This window comes from Phacochoerus africanus, chromosome 1, assembly GCF_016906955.1.
Source record: "Phacochoerus africanus isolate WHEZ1 chromosome 1, ROS_Pafr_v1, whole genome shotgun sequence".
NCBI lineage: Eukaryota > Metazoa > Chordata > Mammalia > Artiodactyla > Suidae > Phacochoerus > Phacochoerus africanus.
The window spans coordinates 280129418-280149258 of record NC_062544.1 but is presented as its reverse complement, the minus strand read 5'-3'; positions in this window follow the sequence as shown (position 1 = coordinate 280149258).

The following is a 19841-nucleotide window of genomic DNA, read 5'->3' as shown; positions in this document are numbered from 1 at the left end:
GGTTACCATGCAGGCTCCTCCACCCCCAGCCTGGGCACGGGTGTCCCCAAAACCCCAGGTGGGTGTTTCTGTAGTCAAATATTTTTTCAGGCCAACACTGAATTACATGGCTGTGGACCTCGGGATTTGAAAGGGAAAGATGAAACCTTCCCAGCAACTTGGGTTTTCTTTCAAGGGCCGTTTTCTCTATAGAATGTTTTGTTTTAACTGGTAATTAAAGGTGGGCAAAACAGCCCTGGAGAAATAGGTTTTTCCTCCTCTCCAAGCCTGTCTCTCCAAGAGAAACAGGCACAGGCAGGGCCGCGGAGCCCGCCCTCCTAACTAGAGCCAACTGCTCCTGATGGTTTATGGTCTGGCCCACTTCAATTTCTCATGTGTTACCTTTCTAGGGGTTGCGAGGCCCAGCAATCTGGACACAGGCCAAGAAGTCAAGAACTGCTGAAGTCCAGGCCTCCGCTCTTGTACTGACACCAGCGACCACCCAGCCCAGCCAAACCACATGGCCCTGTTTTCCTGATGTATGAGGTGGGTCGAATGCTTTCCCCCCAAAAGTGGACTCTGAGGGATTAATTAGTTAAGATCTGTAAACATGTATCATTATAATTATTATTCCAGTTTCTAGTTAAAACCAAACTGGCCCAAAGAAAAGAAAATACCAGCCCTGCCTCTGAGGGCAGCTACCTTGGCTTTTCCGGTATTTCCAGTCTGGCTGGTGGGAGAATGTCCTGGGAAGCTCACTACTTGCTGGGCTTGAGCCGGGAGTTGTATTCTCCAGGTTTGAGGATGAGGAGGAGGCCAAGACTCCAGTTGAGCCCTGGATGCAACGGGCTTTGATTGTTCATGCCATTCACTCCAGCAAAGGCTGGACCTCTCCCAGGAGACCAGGTGCAGGATGTCTACAGCAGGGCCCTGAGCCTTTATGGTCTTTCGAGAATTAACAGGTTGCGGAGGTGATGAGTAAACCGACTTCTTGTTTCTAAGATGTTGATCTAAAACCAGTTTCTCTAAGGGGGTGACTCCTGCTTTCCTCATGAGAAGATCTCCAGGCCTCTGAGGTGGTTACACGGAGAAAATTTGTGCCTGGTCAGCCCCGCCCGCCACAGTGACTCTGCCCCCACCAGATCTATCACCCTCCATGGACCTCAGCTGGCTCTGCACAGCTCCCTTTCTCTGGGGCTACATAATTTCACCCCATGCCAATTCCTGCTTCCAACTGGTAAACCCCACACCCACTCCCCTTCCCCTAGTGCAGCCCCAGGTGAGGCCTCAGGCCGCGCTCCCCATGCACTTCCGGTCCGAGCGCGGCTTCCTCCCAAGATGGCCGACGCCGGAAGTGCCGTCCTCCGCGGGGCGGGGCTCCTCCTGCTCCGCCGAGAAGTCAGGACATAAGGCTGGGAGCACGGCAGCCAGGCCCTCTGCCAGGTGGAGACCGGATGACAGTTTGCGGTGTCTTAAAGGGGTGGTTTTAAAAAGTCTCTTTGGTATTTACTTAGAGGAAAGGCTGAGTTCTCTAAATAAATAAAGGGCGGGCCCAGTGGGAGAAAAGATCCCCAGGAGGTAGCCTCACCCTGTCCCCCACCTGCAGAGAATTCATTTCTGGCCCCAAATTGGCAGCCCATCCCTCCCTCTACTCCCCCCCAGCAAACGAAAGCCCCACAGTGAAGGGCACCCGCCTGTCTCAGAAGACACTGTCCTACACAGGCCCTTGAGAACCCCGCATGCCAGGGCCTATTTAAGTACTCTTCCCCTCTCCCCCGCTATTTCCCCTGAAGGCGGATCTAGAAAAGACTCTCCTCTCTCTGTCTTGCTACTGTTTTCAGTGATGCTGCAGCTGTTCAGCTGGCCCACCCTGGCTAAAAGGAAATGTGGTTTCTTTCCAACGGTACTGGGAAGCCTGAGTGCTCCTTGTTCCTGGAGGGGGTGGCTCTGAGCCTGCCTGCCCCTTGCCCACCACTCCTGGCAACCGGGGCACCCCAACATGTGTCAGATAGGCCATGACACAGAAGGTGCAGAGGTTAGACAGGATTGCCCTTTGGGTCTTTAGAAGGGTAATTCTGCCTTCTGCCTTGATGCCCTCTTTGTATGCCCGGGTTATCTCGCCCAGGCCTCAGTACTGCTTGCTTACAGGGCTAGTTGCCATCTGTCCCCAGTGGCTGGCAGAACTTCACCCTCTGCTTCTCCACCATTTCCATGAAGGTAACTTGAGCTGCCTGGAAACTGGCTCTCTGACATCCAACATAATACCCTTCCTTTGTCCTTTGAGGCAAGTCCAGAATAACTACCCAAACACCATTTACCCAAAACAAGGGGTCAAAACTGTTACCTAGATCGTGAAACACCGGGTTGCATGCTCCCCCTCCACCCACCCACCCACCCACAACTGGCAGAGAGAAAGACCAAAGCAGAGTAAGTGGTGTGATTTGCAGAGCACACTCAACTGAGGAGAGCACTGAAAATACTGTCTAGTGCAGGGTGCTGAGCTGAAGGTCCCAAAGGGGACAGGCCTCCCTCCCTAGCTCTCATCCTGAGAGTAAAGTGTGTGTGTGTGTGTGTGTGTGTGTGTGTGTGTGTGTGTGTGTGTGTTTAATTACATATAATTTTTAGGAAAAGTATTTCTGAGGCTAATGGTATCAGAATGAATTGGCTCCGTGCAGGGTAGAACTAAACAACAGGAGTTCCTGTTGCAGCACAGCAGAAATGAATCCAATGAGGAGCCACAAGATTGAGGGTTCGATCCCTGGCCTTGCTCAGTGGGTTAAGGATCTGGCATTGCCGTGAGCTGTGATGCAGGTCACAGATGAAGCTCGGATCCTGCGTTGCTGTGGTTGTGGTATAGGCCAGCTTCTGTAGCTCCAACTGGACCCCTAGCCTGGGAACCTCCATATGCCGCAAGTGCAGCCCTAAAAAGCTTTTAAAAAATTAAACAACAAATGTGTGTGTGTATTTGCAAAAAGTAACAGCACTGCTAGTAGCCAAGGGACTCCCTCTATTTGTGAAGTGGGGCCAGGCTTTTTGTTTAGTTAACCAACCCCAATCCCTTTCCATTTCCACATAGTAATTAAATACTCAAGCAAGTTGTCTCTGGGTTTTGTCACCTGGTGGTGGTGGCCATGATGCCTGGGAGCTTTGGGTTCCCTGCCACATGGTCCATCGGGTTGCATGCTCCCCCTCCACCCCCCACCACAACTGGTATTGCCTGTCACTAAAAATATTCACCAGCCATGAAAGAGAGCAATATAGGAGTTGTAGGTTTTTTCTTTGTTAATATGGACCAGTGTCTCTCGAGCTTTATTTAGAACATGACTGCTTTATGCAGCCCCTTGCTTCGGGACCTGTCTTTGGCAGACTGATGTTTGTTGCTATTTCTTGTAGCTCTTTTTGTTCTGTGGTAGGTACTTTGTTCCATATTAATTTCTGGAATAAAATATTAATTTTTGGTCCAGAAATTAGTACTTATATTTTTACTTAAGTCCAAAGCACATGGAAGGGTGTGGTGTTAGAAGTGAAACTGCTTCTCCCCAGTCTTGAGCCTTAGCTCCGCTTCCCAGAGACGACCCCTGTGAACAGACAGAGCCTTGGGAGGGTTCTCTGCATGATCAAAGTGTGTGTGCTGCTTTTTTTACGCAAATAGGACCAGACTCAACCACTGAGCTTCACCTTGCTTCCTTTACTTAAAATGGTGTCATGGAATTCTTTCCACGTGAGACCCTTGAGAAGCATGTAATCTTTCAAAGGGGTGTACTGTTCTAGTTTATGGATGTCATCAGTTAGCTAGATGCTCGTTGAGGACATTTAGCTTTTATCTAAATGGGTTTGTTGGTTTTTTGGGGTTTTTTTTCCCCTCCCACAGAGTCCATGAGTATTGGACAATGGATTGTGTGCCTTTGCTTGCTTTAAAAGTATAACTCTAGGCTGAATTTCTACAGTGGGGCTAAAGGGTAGTCACAATTTACATCTTTTTTTTTTGTCTTTTGTCTTTTTGTTGTTGTTGTTGTTGTTGTTGCTATTTCTTGGGCCGCTCCCGCAGCATTTGGAGGTTCCCAGGCTAGGGGTCGAATCAGAGCTGTAGCCACTGGCCTACGCCAGAGCCACAGCAACGCGGGATCCGAGCCACGTCTGCAACCTACACCACAGCTCACGGCAACGCCGGATCGTTAACCCACTGAGCAAGGGCAGGGACCGAACCCGCAACCTCATGGTTCCTAGTCGGATTCGTTAACCACTGCGCCACGACGGGAACTCCACAATTTACATCTTGATAATTCCTCCCAAATTGCTTCCCCAAAACGATACCAACAGTCTGATAAGGCAGTATAGGGCATATAGTGTAAGTATAGGGCATAGAGTATGAGTATAGGGCAGTTTTTTGGGAATCAAAATGGCAGCTCAGTTATTCACAAACGGACATTGACAGGGCATGACGTCCTCTCTTGCATCAAAGCCAGATGATTTGCACTGGATTAAGCCAGGGAGGAATTTAACTATGGACCTCTCTCTGCGTTTCTCTTCTGAAGCTAAATATATAAGATTGGGGCAGTTCTGGGTGGTTTTGTATTTTCTTTTCACTGCGGCCCCTTGAGTTCCTCTTGTCCCAAGTTCAAATTGCTGCGTGTGCATTGGGTGAGGGCAGCAGCTTTGGGGTGATGTTTCGAGGTCTCCAAGCCTTTGCAGAGATGGGGGAGTTCTGGAGTGAGCTGTTGACTGTGGGCTCAGGGTTTGGGGTTCCCCGAGGCATACTGTTTGGGGATTTCTTTTTACCTCTCTAGTCATCCTGTCCTTCACAACCCAAGTGCTTCTGTTCTTCAGCCCTTTTCTACCTGTTTTGTCCACTGTGAAATCATTTAGGAGACTGATAGGGCCATTGTTCTGGGGTCCCTTCCTTCGACAGCTCAGGGTGGCCTTTCTGCAGTGCTTCCCAAGCTATTTGAGGTGAAGGACTACTCTTTTATTTCCAATCGGTTATGGACTGATACTTTTGCAAAACACTAGAAAAAACTGAATTACTAGAAAAATGATGTAAAAAAATAAATACAAAATACAAGCCCAATTTCTTTTTATTACATTTAACAGACATAACATTGGAGTTCCTGTCGTGATGCAGCGGAAATGAATCCTACTAGGAACCATGAGGTTGCGGGTTCAGTCCCTGGCCTCAATCAGTGGGTTAAGGATCTGACATTGCTGTGGCTGTGGTGTAGGCTGACAGCTGTAACTCCAATTCGACTCCTAGTGCTGCAAGTGTGTCCCTAAAAAGCAAAAAAAAAAAAAAAAAAGACGTAACATACTTTGGTATATTGGTTTTGTTTTGTTTTCTCTTTTTAGGGCTGCACCCTCGGCATGTGGAGGTTCCCAGGCTAGGGGTCCAGTTGGAGCTACAGCTGCCTGCCTACACCACAGCCATGGCAACACAGGTTCCAAGCCGCATCTGCAACCTACACCACAGCTCATGGCAATGCCGGATCCTCAACCCACTGATTGAAGCCAGGGATCGAACCGGCAACCTCATGGTTCCTAGTCAGATTTGTTTCCACTGCACCATGACAGGAACTCCACTTTGGTATATTGATATAGAAGTATTTTGAAATGCTTGCTCTCAATTTCTGTTCTCATCTCACTGGAGGTGAGGAGCCGTTGGAGTCACACTGCTTGAAGTAGCCCCCAGAAGCGTCTGCGGGTTTCCTTTCCATCCTAACTCCTCTATCATTTCACTGGGAGAACCATTCTCATTTGGTAGGGGGGTTTGTCCCACGTTTCAGCCATGGAGGCCCTGGGTCAGTCCCCAGGATTAACGTTGTTGTTGGGTTTAGCTTGGGGCTCTGCTGCGCTGACTGTAGTCCTCTTTCCACCCAGCTTTTCCAGTGTGGGAAGCAGTAATTCAGGTGTGAATAAAAGAGAAGTGATAGTTTTCCCTATCAAGCCATTAAAACTTTTCAATGTGCTTTTTAAATTATTTTACACTGTGTGAGATACTTAAGATGGATCGTAATAGAAGGGAAATTGTGAGCAACAATCCCTCAAAATATGAGATTTTAAAATTCTTCTGCCTTTAAAGGTGCAGGCTGTTTCAATTTTAAATACTCAGAAAAAGTGGTTTTCAGACTGCCTTTTGGAAGTAGCGGGTCACAGCGGCATCTGGTGGAAATTGGTGATATAACAAGTGGAGTAGACAAGGCAGAAAAATTAAAATGCAGCAGTTTATAAGTACTGTTAATTCATTAATTAAGAGAATCAGATTTTTCCGCATATCTAAATTGTGAAATTGAGTTGTGGTTTATAATATATGGCACATCATAGTTTAAGACTTTTTCTTTCTCAGTGATGCTTTGCCTTACAATTGATAACGTCTTAGTTTTGTCCGAATATGATTTTTCATGTGAAACTTTGCAAGATGTTCATTCAGCCATTTTCTCAGTATTATTATTGAGCATCTCCTTTATACCTGTAACCTCTTGATTTATTTCATTAATATATTCACTCTTTATATTTTAAGTGTGTTATATTCAAAACTCCTACAATGCCTAATGTGGGTCTTTCTGCTTTATGATACATTAATGCATCGATATTAATGAGACCTAATGCTATGAATTTAAAAATCCATTACTGGAGTTCCTGTCATGGCACAGCAGAAATGAATCTGACTAGGAACCATGAGGTTGCTTGTTCGATCCCTGGCCACGCTCAGTGGGTTAAGGATCTGGCATTGCCCTGAGCTGTGGTGTAGGTTACAGACACGGCTCGGATCTGGTGTTACTGTGGCTCTGACATAGGCCAGTAGCTACAGCTCCAATTAGACCCCTAGCCTGGGAACTTCCAGATGCTGTGGATGTGGCCCTAAAAGGACAAAAAACCCCAAAAAACTAAAAAGAATGAGGTCTCCTTTAAAAATAATAATAATAATAATAATAATAAAATAAAAATTAAAAAAATAAAAATCCATTACTGACTAGGTCCAGTAGTTCTCCATGCTGACTGCATTCAGAATTACCTGCAAATGTTGTGGAGTTCCAGTCGTGGCGCAGTGGTTAACGAATCCGACTAGGAACCATGAGGTTGCGGGTTCGGTCCCTGCCCTTGCTCAGTGGGTTAACGATCCGGTGTTGCCGTGAGCTGTGGTGTAGGTTGCAGACGTGGCTCGGATCCCGTGTTGCTGTGGCTCTGGCGTAGGCTGGCAGCTACAGCTCCGATTCAACCCCTAGCCTGGGAACCTCCATATGCCACGGGAGCGGCCCAAGAAATAGCAACAACAACAACAACAACAATAACAACAACAACAACAACAACAAAAGAATTACCTGCAAATGTTGTGAACTATAACTAGCCAGAAAACATTGCTCAGAGATCTTATCTGATTGGTCTAGGGATGGGCCCTACACCTTAGGAGCTTGTAAAGGCTTCCAAAGCTTCTACCTTCTAATGTGCAGCCCAAGCTGAGACCTTTCTCCTGCATTTAGACCACATGCTTTTTAGATTATATAGGGTTTTTTTAATAGTTGAGAAATATTCGGCATTTTGTTTTATAGTAAGCCACTCATTTCTTATATCTATCATAGGTATGAATGCAAAAAACTCCATGTATTTAAGCAATAATGAATAACACAAAAGCCCTGATATTCGAGAAAAATTCATTCCTGAAGACACCGTCGTTTAGTGTATCATCAAGCAATGGACACGCCTTTGATTCTAACACACACACTCACTATTATTTGAACAGCACAGTGAGATCAGGAATGCTGAATAAGTATAAAACAGTAGCTATAACCTTTACAAGATGTCACAGTAATGTATCTTTAATAGGCCATAACCCTGCCAAGTAAATGTTTACCAATAAAGGAAAAAAAAATCTAAGACATCATTTGCTTGGAATACTCTTTCATTGGCTGTGAGCACACTCTGCTAATTCCAAGACTGGCCCCGAAGCAGACTATAGCGATGGTATAATTGCCCTTGACCTTCTGGCTGGGACCAAAGTAGAATGTGATACCTAGCAAGCCACAGCAGGGGTAAGAACAGTGTTTCATGGGAGAGAGTTTCCAGAAGAAAGGCCTTCATTCATTTCTGGGGCCCACCAACTGCTGACTTTCTAATCTGGTACAAATGACTGAACTCATCATACCTCTTACTCTGCAAGATGCACACAGGATAGCAACACCGACTTCATCAGCTACTGTGGATATTAGAGTTAAAACATATAAACATGAAATGCACACAGGCAGCAAAGGGAGCCGCACTTACTATCATTCATGGTGGTTTCTTCTTACCGCTTTTAGCTCATTGCAGACAGTCAGAAGACAGTGTTTTCCAGAATATTCAAGGCAGCGTGGTACAGTTAACCCCTTCTAGCCCGCCTCATCCAGCCTCTATGAACTAAGATCCATATACAAACAATAGCTGAGGGGTTCCTGTTGTGGTTTAGCAGGTTAAGAACCCAAGATAGTGTCCTTGAGGACGTGAGTTCGATCTCTGGCCTTGCTCGGTGGGTTAAAGATCCGGTGTTGCCTCAAGCTGAGGCATAGGTTGCAGATGCGGCTCTGATTCAACCCCTAGCCCTCGAACTTCCATATATGTCACAGGTGCAGCTGTAAAAAGGAAAAAACAAAACCAAAACCAGTAATTTAGCTTTTCTGGGCTTCCTTGGATTTAGTCAACAACTGGGCTTTTAAAATTCATCCTGAGGTGTTCTCTCAAGGATCAAGTATCATAGTCCTAAAATATTCTCGTTTTAATCTTCCCTCCTTCCACCAAAAACAACCTCCATCCAAGGCCAGGGATTTGCTGGGAACCTGCCGTGTGTCCCTTTACATATAGAGAGAACCATGGCTCCTTGAACTAAGGCCAGGCTGCTGATGAGAGAGATGAACAGAGCCTGAAGTCTTTGTTCACAATGTGACCTATGGGTGTGGGCAGAAGAGCTGTGTCCAGGTCACTGCCACAGGAACTATGGAAGGGAGATAGTAGGAAGAAGAGCTTCTAATGGGAAAAAATTGGGAGTTTGTGGGCCCATTCTCTAAAACCCATAAATTCTAGTTGAATTTGACTCAGCCCTAAATGTCCCAGATTTCACCCAACGTAACTTTGAGCACCACCCTCCCTGGGATCAAAGGAGAGGGGGGGCCACATCTCAAAGATCTTGGTTATGTCCTGAGTAGATTTTAAACTCTTTCTACCACCCACACTTGTGAATCTCAAACAGGCTTTTCACCTTTGTGAAAAGGAAATGTGGTGTGGACAGACGCTCCCATTAATAGTGTGGTTTAATGCCCTGCAAACTAGTCACTATAAACCCAGAACTTTCCTCAATTCTCATCCTGCCAGTAGACACTGGGCTGATATGCTTAATGCAATTAGGAGCTAAACTTAAGTGAAATCTTTCAGCCCACAGCAAATCATTGTTCATTCCTTCTTTGAGGCAAGAAAAGAAGGTACCTACTAGAGGAGGTCGTCACCAAGTGGCTGAGAAGGTATGATCCCAGGAGTAACACATCCCTGCTCCCTCCCTCTTTATTAGCTGGGTCCCCTTGGGCTGCTCACTTAACCTCTCTGAGTTTGCTTTCTCACCGTTAAAGGGGATCTCATAATACCCTGCACATGGAGCGCAGATTAAATGAAACAATGTAAATGGGCCAGCAGGTGCCATAATGGGGACACCATCCAAATGCAACATGGCCCCGGCTTGAAACTTGAGAGTAAACATCAAGAGGGACCAGTTAGGAGTTCCTGCTGTGGCTCAGTGGGTTAAGATCCTGACATAGTGTCTGTGAGGACACAGGTTCAATCCTTGGCCTTGCTCAGTGGGTTAAGGATCTGGTGTGGTCACAAGCTACGGCATACGTCACGATGTAGCTCAGATCCCGTGTTGCAGTGGCTGTGCTGTAGGCCTGCAGCTGCAGCTCCAGTTCAACCCCTAGTCCGGGAACTTCCATATGCTGCTGCTATGGCCCTAAAAAGGAAAATAAAGGCAGGGCAGGGGGAGGGGAGGACCACAGGAATTTGCTACCAAAAGTTAATTAACTTTTTAAGATAAGATATGTAAGCAAAATAGGAGCTAAAAATGGAATACATCTCTTTCCTGGGAAATAATCCTTCAGAGCTTGTTGTGGGGCAGGCTGTGGCTCGACATGTCCCACTGTCCCGAGTCATCCCTGGGCTGCCCAGGCTGCGGGCTGCCAAGTCCCAGGCAGCCTGATGCCCACCCTGTCCTCAGGTTTGCTCCAGGCCAAGGAACAGGCATGGGGAAGCGCTGTTTGGCCCTCTGCATGTTTCATTTCTTGCATCTGCCCCCTGATTTCTGTGAGAACTAGTGTTGAGCTCCTGGATCTGGGGCCGTGTGCTAACTTGTAATAAATAGACTAAAAAGGGGGAACTTTGCAGCCAAGCCAAGTCAAACACCACTGTGAAAACCTATCCTGAGTTGCCCTGAGGTGTTTCCAAAAGCAAAGCAAACATTAGAACTGAACAGTGTGCTCTAATTCTCCACCCGTGGGGGGGAGGTGGGGGAGGGCCAGCAGGAGGGCAAGGTAGACTGTTGATGGCTGGGGCAGGCTTCAGGCTCAGCACCATCCAGGGGCCACTCCAGAGGCCCCCCAGATTCTGCCACTGGCCTTCTGATATTGTGAGAATGTCAGCCCTCCGTAGGGAGTGATGGGTTAGCTGGGAAGCAGTGCATCATCTCTGGCTTTGTCCCAGCTGGCTCTGTGACCTGTAATAAGTCACCCGTTTATCTTCAGTTCTGCGAGCACATCTAGAATCAATATTTATTGTCCACGTGTCTAGATCAGTGATTCTCAACTTGACCACGCATCAGAATCACCGGGGGCCGGGGCCAGGGTTGACGTAAACACTAAATTCCTGGACCCACCTCCTACAATTCTCCATCAGCAGATCTGGGTTGGGGCAGTTAACCTCCCTTTTAACAAGCAACCCTGCCAGCCCTGAAATGGGCAGACCTAAGACTCACCCTTGGAAACTCTAAACTCTAGACCCACACTCTAACACAATTAAATTCTAATCCCGATCGTGTTGTGTTGACACTCCCCCACCGACTCAATCCCTGACAAGTATTTCTCCGCAGGAACCCAGGCCCAGAAAGCAAAATGGCCACATTTGTGCAAGTTTTAAGTGAAAACTTACTGCGTCTCCTCAGTTGCTGGATTGTGCTGGGGGTGGGGGGTGGGGGGACCAGAAGCATGGATGTGCCTTGGCCTTCACAAAACCTAAAATCTACCTGGGGAGATGTCTCCTTAGTGAAACAAACACCAGTGGACTGGAGAGGCAGCGAGCAAGTCAGGGATGGAGAGACTTCCGGCCCATCCGGAAGCAAAGGATAATGGGTGGCTCTAGGGACTGGAAACAAAGGTTGTGAGTGCAGCTTAAGGAGCTCCAGAAAGGTGGCAAGGAATCGCATTCAGCAGAGCAAGCATGAGCTGAAGGACAAGCTGCTCTATGGCATGGGGGATGGGCCCTACTGGAAGGGAGGAGGGGGAGGGGAGGGGGAAGGAGGAGAGGTGGGTGAGGGGAAAGAGGGGAAGAGCAGCATGACTGGGGCTTGAGGGGTGGGGAGCCGAGAAGGGCAGGGTCTGGGAGATGGCGCAGGGGCAACCACCTCAGTAGTTGGATGATGCCTGTGCTGGGGTTGGGGGGCAGGTTGAAAATTCGGGTGCCAGAGTTTAGACTTGGTTAAATAGGTACAGGTGACTGGGTGTCTTCGTCGGAGCACAATGTTAAGAGAAGGGCTTCTTCTGGAACAGGGCACAAGCAGTCAGAGACGAGGTGAGCTGCAAGCCTGGGAGCTTCCATGGGTGATTCAATTCCACGGAATTCTGTGGACTGGGTTCCAAGGATTTCCATGTCCGTGGAGGACGAGGGTGTACTGGGTTGAACGGGTGTCTCCTACCCTAAATGCATGTCCTTCCTAGAATCTCAGAATGTGATCTTATTTGGAAAGGGGGCCACTGCAGATGTAATATTAGTAGAGTTAAAATGAGGTCGCACTGAAGTAAAGTGGATTCTTCATCCACCACCACTGGCGTTCTTATAAGAGGAGAAAAGATACACAGACACTGACGGGTGATGGCAGCCAGCAGAAGCTGGAGAGACTCGTGGACCGATTCTCACTCTGAACTACAAGAAGGAGCCAGCCCTGCCCACACTTTGATTTTGGACTTCCAGCCTCCTAATGTTTGTAGTTTTCAGACAGCCCTAAGCAACTGATACAGGGGGCTTGAGGAAGAAAAGAAGCTGAAGACACATCTATAGGGAGCGAAGGATGGCCAGGGGATGAAGAGGTAGGGCTGGAGCCCCATCACTGCATCTCCCTCCATCAGCATCCAGGATGGACAGGCGGCACAGTTCTCAGGGGAGGAAACCGATGGACACAGCAGCCGCCACACTCTGCTCTCCTCGCACGTTTTCTGATCCACTCTCTTCCACGTGTTTCCCAAACTGTTACCGCCATGGCCATGTGCTTAGGCAAGGTTCCTGAGCCGCCTCTAGAAATTAAACGTGTACCAATTCATTTTTTTTTTTTCCTAGGGCCACACCTGAGTTATAGGGAAGTTCCCAGGCTAGGGGTCAAATTGGAGCTATAGCTGCCAGCCTACACCACAGCCATAGCAACGTGGGATCTGAGGCATGTCTGGAACCTACACCACAGCTCATAGCAACGCCAGATCCTTAACCCATTGAGTGAGGCCAGGGATTGAACCCACATCCTCATGGTTACTAGTCAGGTTGCTTAGTACTGAGCCATGATGGGAACTCCCTCAACTGATTGTTAAGAGGGGGCCGTGTTCTCCCATGTAAGCATTGAGTCATTTCAAAGAGAAAACACAGAACCCCCATTTTCCTCCCTAGATTCTCGTCCTGGACAACCCCTATAAAATCAAAAATTGGAGAAGGCTGAAGGTAAATGGCCCTGATCACATGAAAATTCTTTTAGCGGCATATGGAAGTTCCCAGGCTAGGGGTCTAATCAGAGCTGTAGCCACTGGCCTACGCCAGAGCCACAGCAACACGGGATCCGAGCCACGTCTGTGACCTACACCACAGGTCACAGCAACGCTGGATCGTTAACCCACTGAGCAAGGGCAGGGACCGAACCCGCAACCTCATGGTTCCTAGTCGGATTCGTTAACCACTGCACCACGATGGGAACTCCGATCACATGAGAATTCTGACGGCTGGTTTTGCATGACTTTCGGGGTTCGTTGCCCGCCTCCACCAAACTGGTGTGGTATGTTGCTTGCTTCTTGAGGCTTGCCATCTCTCCCCCTGACACCCCAGTGACACTTCACCAAAGCCGCCCTTCTGTCAGATCAGGGCCACTCATGTGCCCCGAGACTGTGCCACGTGGAAAAAAAAGACACCTCATTCTGCTGCCTGGATGGCAAAGACACCTTTATCCGAGTGGCTGGATTATAAAAAAGTGGCTCTGCTGAGTGAGCCCCTAGAGGAAAAGGACATGACCCCTGGGGCAGGGAAGCGAGCTCGGCCAGCAAAGCCGTGGGGGGGTTTCAGCTCCCAAGAGGCCCACACTTGCACAGAGCTGATGCTGTCCAGACGGAGGGTCCCAGTGCGGAGCTAAGGCTGTTTTCTCATCTCTGTATGCAGCCGAAGGACCCTGCTAAGGGCGCTCCCCGCTGTCTGCGGGCTGCTGGGTGCTACACCACTTCCTGTGTGTGTCTTTTCCAGGAGGAAAGCTTTGCTCTGATTCTTATCCATTTTCAGGTTTCTACCACCAACACCAGGCTGTCACGGAACACACCCCCAACGTGTCTGTTGAACATAAGTGCACGTGTCCAGTTCAAGCCTGGAAGCCTCTTCTCTTGCTCAACCTCTTGTCTTGCTGCCGCTATACAAATCTTTTTTCCATCAGTTGTCCTATTGGTCTTTAATAGCTAAATCCAGACAAGAGATGTAAAATAAAATTCCATGGGGAAGGGAAGGTCAACTTTAAATCCTCCGTGACCGGAGAAAAGGCATTATTATTGTTATTGTTATTATTTTGCTGGTTTTCTTCTCTTTCTGCTTGCCCTTGTCCCAACTCACAAAGGCACCCCTTTGCTGTCAGCAAGGTCTCTCTGGAGTTCCCTGGTGGCTCAGTGGGTTAAGGATCCGGCATTGTTACTGCTATGGCTCTGGTTACGACTGTGGCGCAGGTTCGATCCCTGGCCCCGGAACTCCTGCAGGTCTCAAGCACAACCAAAACCAAAACAGGATCACTCTGTGCCATCACCACCAGTGATTGAGACTAAGAAACACTGACCACCACGGAAAACCATCACTTCTGCCTATTCCCTTTGCAACTACCCTGAAAGCAACAGAGGAAATTAAACCATGGCTTTCTCGAGGCTACCCCAGAGCTGGCTCACCCGGAATAACATCCCAGGGGCTGGCAGCAGGTCTGGAGCACAGCTCCTAGCTCAGCCCTTGAAGGGTGGGTCACGCAGGTGTCTCAGGTGGTTGGGGCCCCAGTGGGGCAGTTAAGGTGACAGATGTGACCTGTGAGGGGGGACAATGTCTCAGTTCCACGGTGATGAAAGAAGGAATGACTGCTCGGCCTCATTCTGGCTTTCCTGGGCTCAGGTCAGGCCTTTTAGATGATTTGTGAGAAACCTTTGAAGTCTGGTCATTTCACAGCTCACGCTGGGCCTGCTTGAGTTTGCTGAAAGATAAGAGTTATTGGAGATATGAAAGATCAATGTAAAGGGAAGAGGAAGAAAAAAAACAGACTTGAGGCCGCTTCCTGTTGGAAAGCAAAGAAAAGCTGTGTTCTCTGCCGTCCCTTTGCCTTCCTCCCCCTGCTTCTTGATGGGGTGGGAGGGAGCCCCCAAATGAAAGGGGAGGGGCATTTGCTCTTAGGGCTCCAGATCAGGTGGTTTAAACCAGGAAGGGGGAGCAAGGGCTGCTTGAGGACACGCCCTGTGTCCTCCTGTGCCCTGAATTCCCCAAGGAGTCGAAATCTGGAGGAAACTTATACCCTCTAGTCTGCTCAGATTGAGCACGATCCTTCGGAAAGCTTACCTTCTGGAAAACCGTGTATTTCAGCTCCCTAGGACTGCAGGAGCAAAGAACCAGAAACTGGGGCATCTGAAACAACTGAGTGTACATGCAGAACCGAATCACTCTGCTGTAGGCAGAGATGTTGACAACTTGGCCAATCAACTAGACGTCGATAAAACTTTAAAAAATGAAAAAAAAAAAAAACACAAAAAACCAACTGAAATGAGTTCTCTCCCAGTTCTGGAAGCTCCAAGTCCAAGACGAAGTCGTCCACAGGGCCAGGCTCCCTCTGAAGGCTCCAGGGAAGGCGCTTCATCTCTTCCAGGTTCTGGACGTTGCCAACAAGCCTTGGCACCCCTTGGCTTAGGGCAGTGTCCTTCCAGTCCTTGCCTCTGCCTTCATGTGGTGTCCCCCTGCGGTCCTCTCTGTGACTGTGTCTAGGTTCAGCAGTCAGATTGGATCAGAACCCACCCACTGGACCTCATTTTACCTCAATCACCTCTGTAAAGACCCCTTCTCCAAATGCAGTCTCATCCTGGGGTGCTGAGGGGTAGAGCTTCAACAGGAATTCTGGGAGGCACACAGAACCATCATCCTTCCAAGGATGAGATGGGAACGCAGACTCACTCCCACCATTCGGGTGTTTGAGGGCCACAAACCTGCCTGGTTCATTCCCACAGAGCCTCTGCAAGGGGGACAGAGCAGTTTCCTTTGTCATTCATCTTATCTCTGGGCCCTCTGGCTGAAACCATCACCCTCAGTGGAAATTGGTCCATCAGGAAATATGTATTAGTAGTTTCCGCTCCCATCAGTGCCCTTCTCTCCTCCCCACCCTCATATCCAAGATGGCAGCGGGTGCACAGGGAAGCTCGTGGTCCCCACGGGGAGGGCATAGGTCTCCTGGTCTTGTCCTGCCCCTGCAGTGGTGCCTTCTGCCAGGAAGCTGTGCTGGTCCTGGTGAGTGAGCTGACACGTGCCCTTCCGGGGGTGCACGGCTGCATCTGCCTTTTACATCCAGCTGATGTCCCCGCTAAAGGCCATGAATGGAGGGTTTAGGCTTGGGGGCTCTCAGGTGTAACCAAGTCACCTTGAAGACCCCTTGAGCTGGTAGGATATCCACTCCATCTCTGGCTAAGGTGGTCCCCTCACAGCCACTAGCTCGCAGAAGGCTCTTGGTTACAGGCTATCCTGGCTCGGGGGGGCACTGAGGATCCCTGGGTTCCGTCTACACTGCAGAGAAGATGAAGGCTCTCGGGCACCCTGGCTCCAGTTCACTCATCCCATCTTCCTGCAGTGGTGCTGTACTCCCCAATACCCCCTGTGTTGCCATGGGGCCATCCAAGGGAGCAGAAGACAAGCCCATCTTCTCTGGGCCCCCACCCAGGACGTTCAACATGGGGCAAATTGGGGCAAAGGTATGTGGCCTCTGGCTTCCCCCACCTCAGCCTCCATCCCCACCCTCATCCGCCAGCGCTGGAAAACTCCTGTGTCCCCCACTCCTCGTGCAGAAATGCGTATGCAATGTCCTGAGTTTTCTGGATTGTAAGGACCTCAGAGAATAAATCTCAGGGTCTGGATCTTGATATGGTAATAGAAGATAAAGGAATTTTAAAAACGATCTTTTGGGAGTTCCTGTTTTAGCTCAGCAGGTTAAGAACCCATAGTATCCACGAGGATGCGGGTTCAATCCCTGGCCTCGCTCGATGGGGCAAGGATCTGGCATTGCTACGAGCAGATGCAGCTCAGATCCCATGTTGCTATGGCTGTGGTGTAGGCTGGCAGCTACAGCTCTGATTCAATCTCTGGCCTGGGCCCTAAAAAGACAAAAAAAAAAAAAAATTCTCTTGCCAATGCCTAGCTTTCCAGAACACTGTCTTGGAATTGTCTTGTGGTTCAGCAGGTTAAGGATACAGAGTTATCACCACTGTGGCTGTGGTGTGGGTTCAGTCCCTGGCCCCAGAAGTTTTGGATGCCATGAGTGTGGCCAAAAGAAGAAGAAGAAGAAGAACACTGTCTTGCTGGAGACATAAAAGCTGTTAGATATCAGAAGCCCTAGACCTAGCGCCTCTTGCAACTTCTTCCCAAGCCCTACCTCCTCCGGAAGCCAGAGGGCAGCCCTCTCTACATGCAGCCCCCAGCTGAGCCAAGACTTTGAGGGTGGCTCCCCTGTCCATGGAGCTGACCCTGAGGTTCTTTCTCAGGCCATCTTCTTATTCCCTGAGCCCAGGAATCTCCAGCTCTTCTCGGGTGGAAGGACAACAAACTCCACAAACAATAAAGCTTAAGAATTATTTCAAGATCCATTCTGCCCTCCCTCCAGACCTTGACTCCTAACTCAGGGGCCAAGGATTTGACCAAATTCCTGGTTCTCTTATGGCCCCACCTCCCCCAGCCTCAACAGCTCCCAGCCAGCAAGGGGGTTGGATGTGGCTCCTGTGGCTGCCATGATGCATCAGCACAAACCAGGAGACTTAAAAATGACTGAACTTTATCCTCTCACAGTTCTGGAAGCCAGAAGTTCAAAATCAAGGTGTCAGCAGGGCTGGGCTCCCCAAAGGCTCTCAGCCACATTTGTGACCTACACTGCAGCTTGCAGCAACGCCAGATCCTTAGCCCCCTGAGCAAGGCCAGGGATCGAGCCTGCATCCTCATGAACACAAGTCACGTTCATAACCCGACGAACCACAATGGGAACTCCTAATGTGACCCCATCTTAATTACATCTTCCAAGATCATTTCCAAATAAGGTCACATTCTGAGGTTCTAAGCAGATGTGAGTTTGGGGGACACTATTCAAGCCATTACAGGAACTCGTGGCCTAATGCTTCCAAATATTGTTCTTGCTCCTGTGATAAAACCCCAAGCACAGAGGGGTTCCTGGGAAGAGGGGGTGCCTTTTCCTCCTCACCCATCCTCCAGAATGTACCACGTTGACTTGAAAGCTGCATGGATTTTTATATAATCACCTTACCCCTCCCTTCAGCTGTCGGAGCTCCTGCAAACTCTGGCTGGCAGCACTCGCCTGGGCGCACCCCTCCTCCTTCGGAGACAGCCCTCCCCCTCCCCCCTGGTCTTTTATGACCATTTGCTTATCTGTTTATACCCCTTTTTGTTCCAAAAAGGGTTTCAGGCAGACGGTTTTTATTACCAGGCTAAATGAACACAGCGAGACCATGTAGCAAATACAGTCTTCTCTACAGACATAAATTTCCATGAAGCCAACATGAAAAAACCCAAAAGCACTTGGAAATTAAAATGAGGCTGTTAAGTTTGACATTCGGCTCCCTTTCTTTTCATGATGCACTGAAGCAGTATGTTTCCCCGCTGTCCTGCCTTTGCAAAAGCTTGGTGAGCACCGTCTGGTTAATTGGTTTATGGCAGAGGCTTCTAACTGAGACGGGAGATTCTGGGTTATTGGGCTTTGGAGACAGTAATGAGGAGTTCCTGTTGTGGCTCAGCGGGGTAAGAACCTGTCATAGTGTCCCTGAGGATGTGGGTTCAATCCCTGGCCTCGCTCGGTGGGTTAAGGATCCAGCGTGGCTGCAAGCTGTGGGGTATCTTGCAGATGTGGCTCAGATCCTGTGTTGCCATGGCTGTGGTGTAAGCCTGCAGCTGCAGCTCCCATTCAACCCCTAGTCCAGAAGCTTCCATATGCCAGAGTGGCCAAAAAAGAAAAAAAAAATAATAGTAATAAAGGTGTCTCGTCTTATGAACTCAGAAAGGAGGTTATGAGGAAGGACCCTCATTTGCAGACCAGAAACATACCCTGAGGTCAAGGCAGCCCTGAGCAGCTTGCTGGAGTCAAGGCTCAGGGAAGCCACCAACCAGGGTTTAAGGTCCAAACTAGTGGAGGCCATCCAAGCCTCCTGACGTCACATGATGAAAGGAAGCTCTTTCTCAGGCTCAAAGTTATTCTCCTTTTTACCTTATTTACAGAGAATTGGAAAGATCTGGCTTTACTGCTCCCAAAAGTCATTTTAGGAGTTCCCATTGTGGCACAGCAGAAACAAATCCGACAAGTATCCATGAGGATGCAGTTTCTATCCCAGGGCTCGCTTTGCCATGAGCTGTGGTGTAGGTCACAGAGGCAGCTTGGATCTGGTGTGGCTGTGGCTGTAGCATAGCCTGGCAACTGTAGCTCCGATTCAACCCCTAGCCTGGGACCCTCCATGTGCCGTGGGTGCAGCCCTAAAAAAGAAAAAAAAAAAGTCATTTTAAGAGAAAAAGATGTGAGTCTGTGTATGCGCATGTCCACTGTGTGTCCATAGGCGTGAGTGTGCACACATGTGTGTGTAAAGGGAAGAAGATGGGGGCAGGAGGCAGAAGGGGAGAGGAAGGCACAAACATCCCTCCCAGCTTATCAACCTGAATATTCAGAGTATTCCTCTCTCTTTGGAAAGGGCCTCAGAGAACCCCAAGAACATCTGATGTTCTCATCCACACACCCCTCAATTCACGGTAACAGATATTTTTGAAGGTGCTTCAAGCTGGGACCCAGGGAAGTCACCCCAGTCCGTCAGCTGCAATGGATGGAGGCTAGGACGAGGAGTGGAGGAAAGGCCTTTCAGAAAACCATGTGGAGACTCACACCTGTTCATTCGGCGAATTTTGATCGAGGACTGGTGCCGGCTCTCAGAGCTCCACCCTGAACACGCCTGCTCTAACAGCTGGCTTTTCTAACCACTGGAGGGAGGGGTGGTGACGCTGGGCCAGCACCTGGTGGAGGCAAGAATTTAGGGCTTAGGTAGGAGGCTGGATTTTTCTAGAACCAGCTATGAGGACCAGACAAGATGCCTGGCACTGATGACAGCTGCCCCATGGAGCTGTCTGCACCATTCAGTACC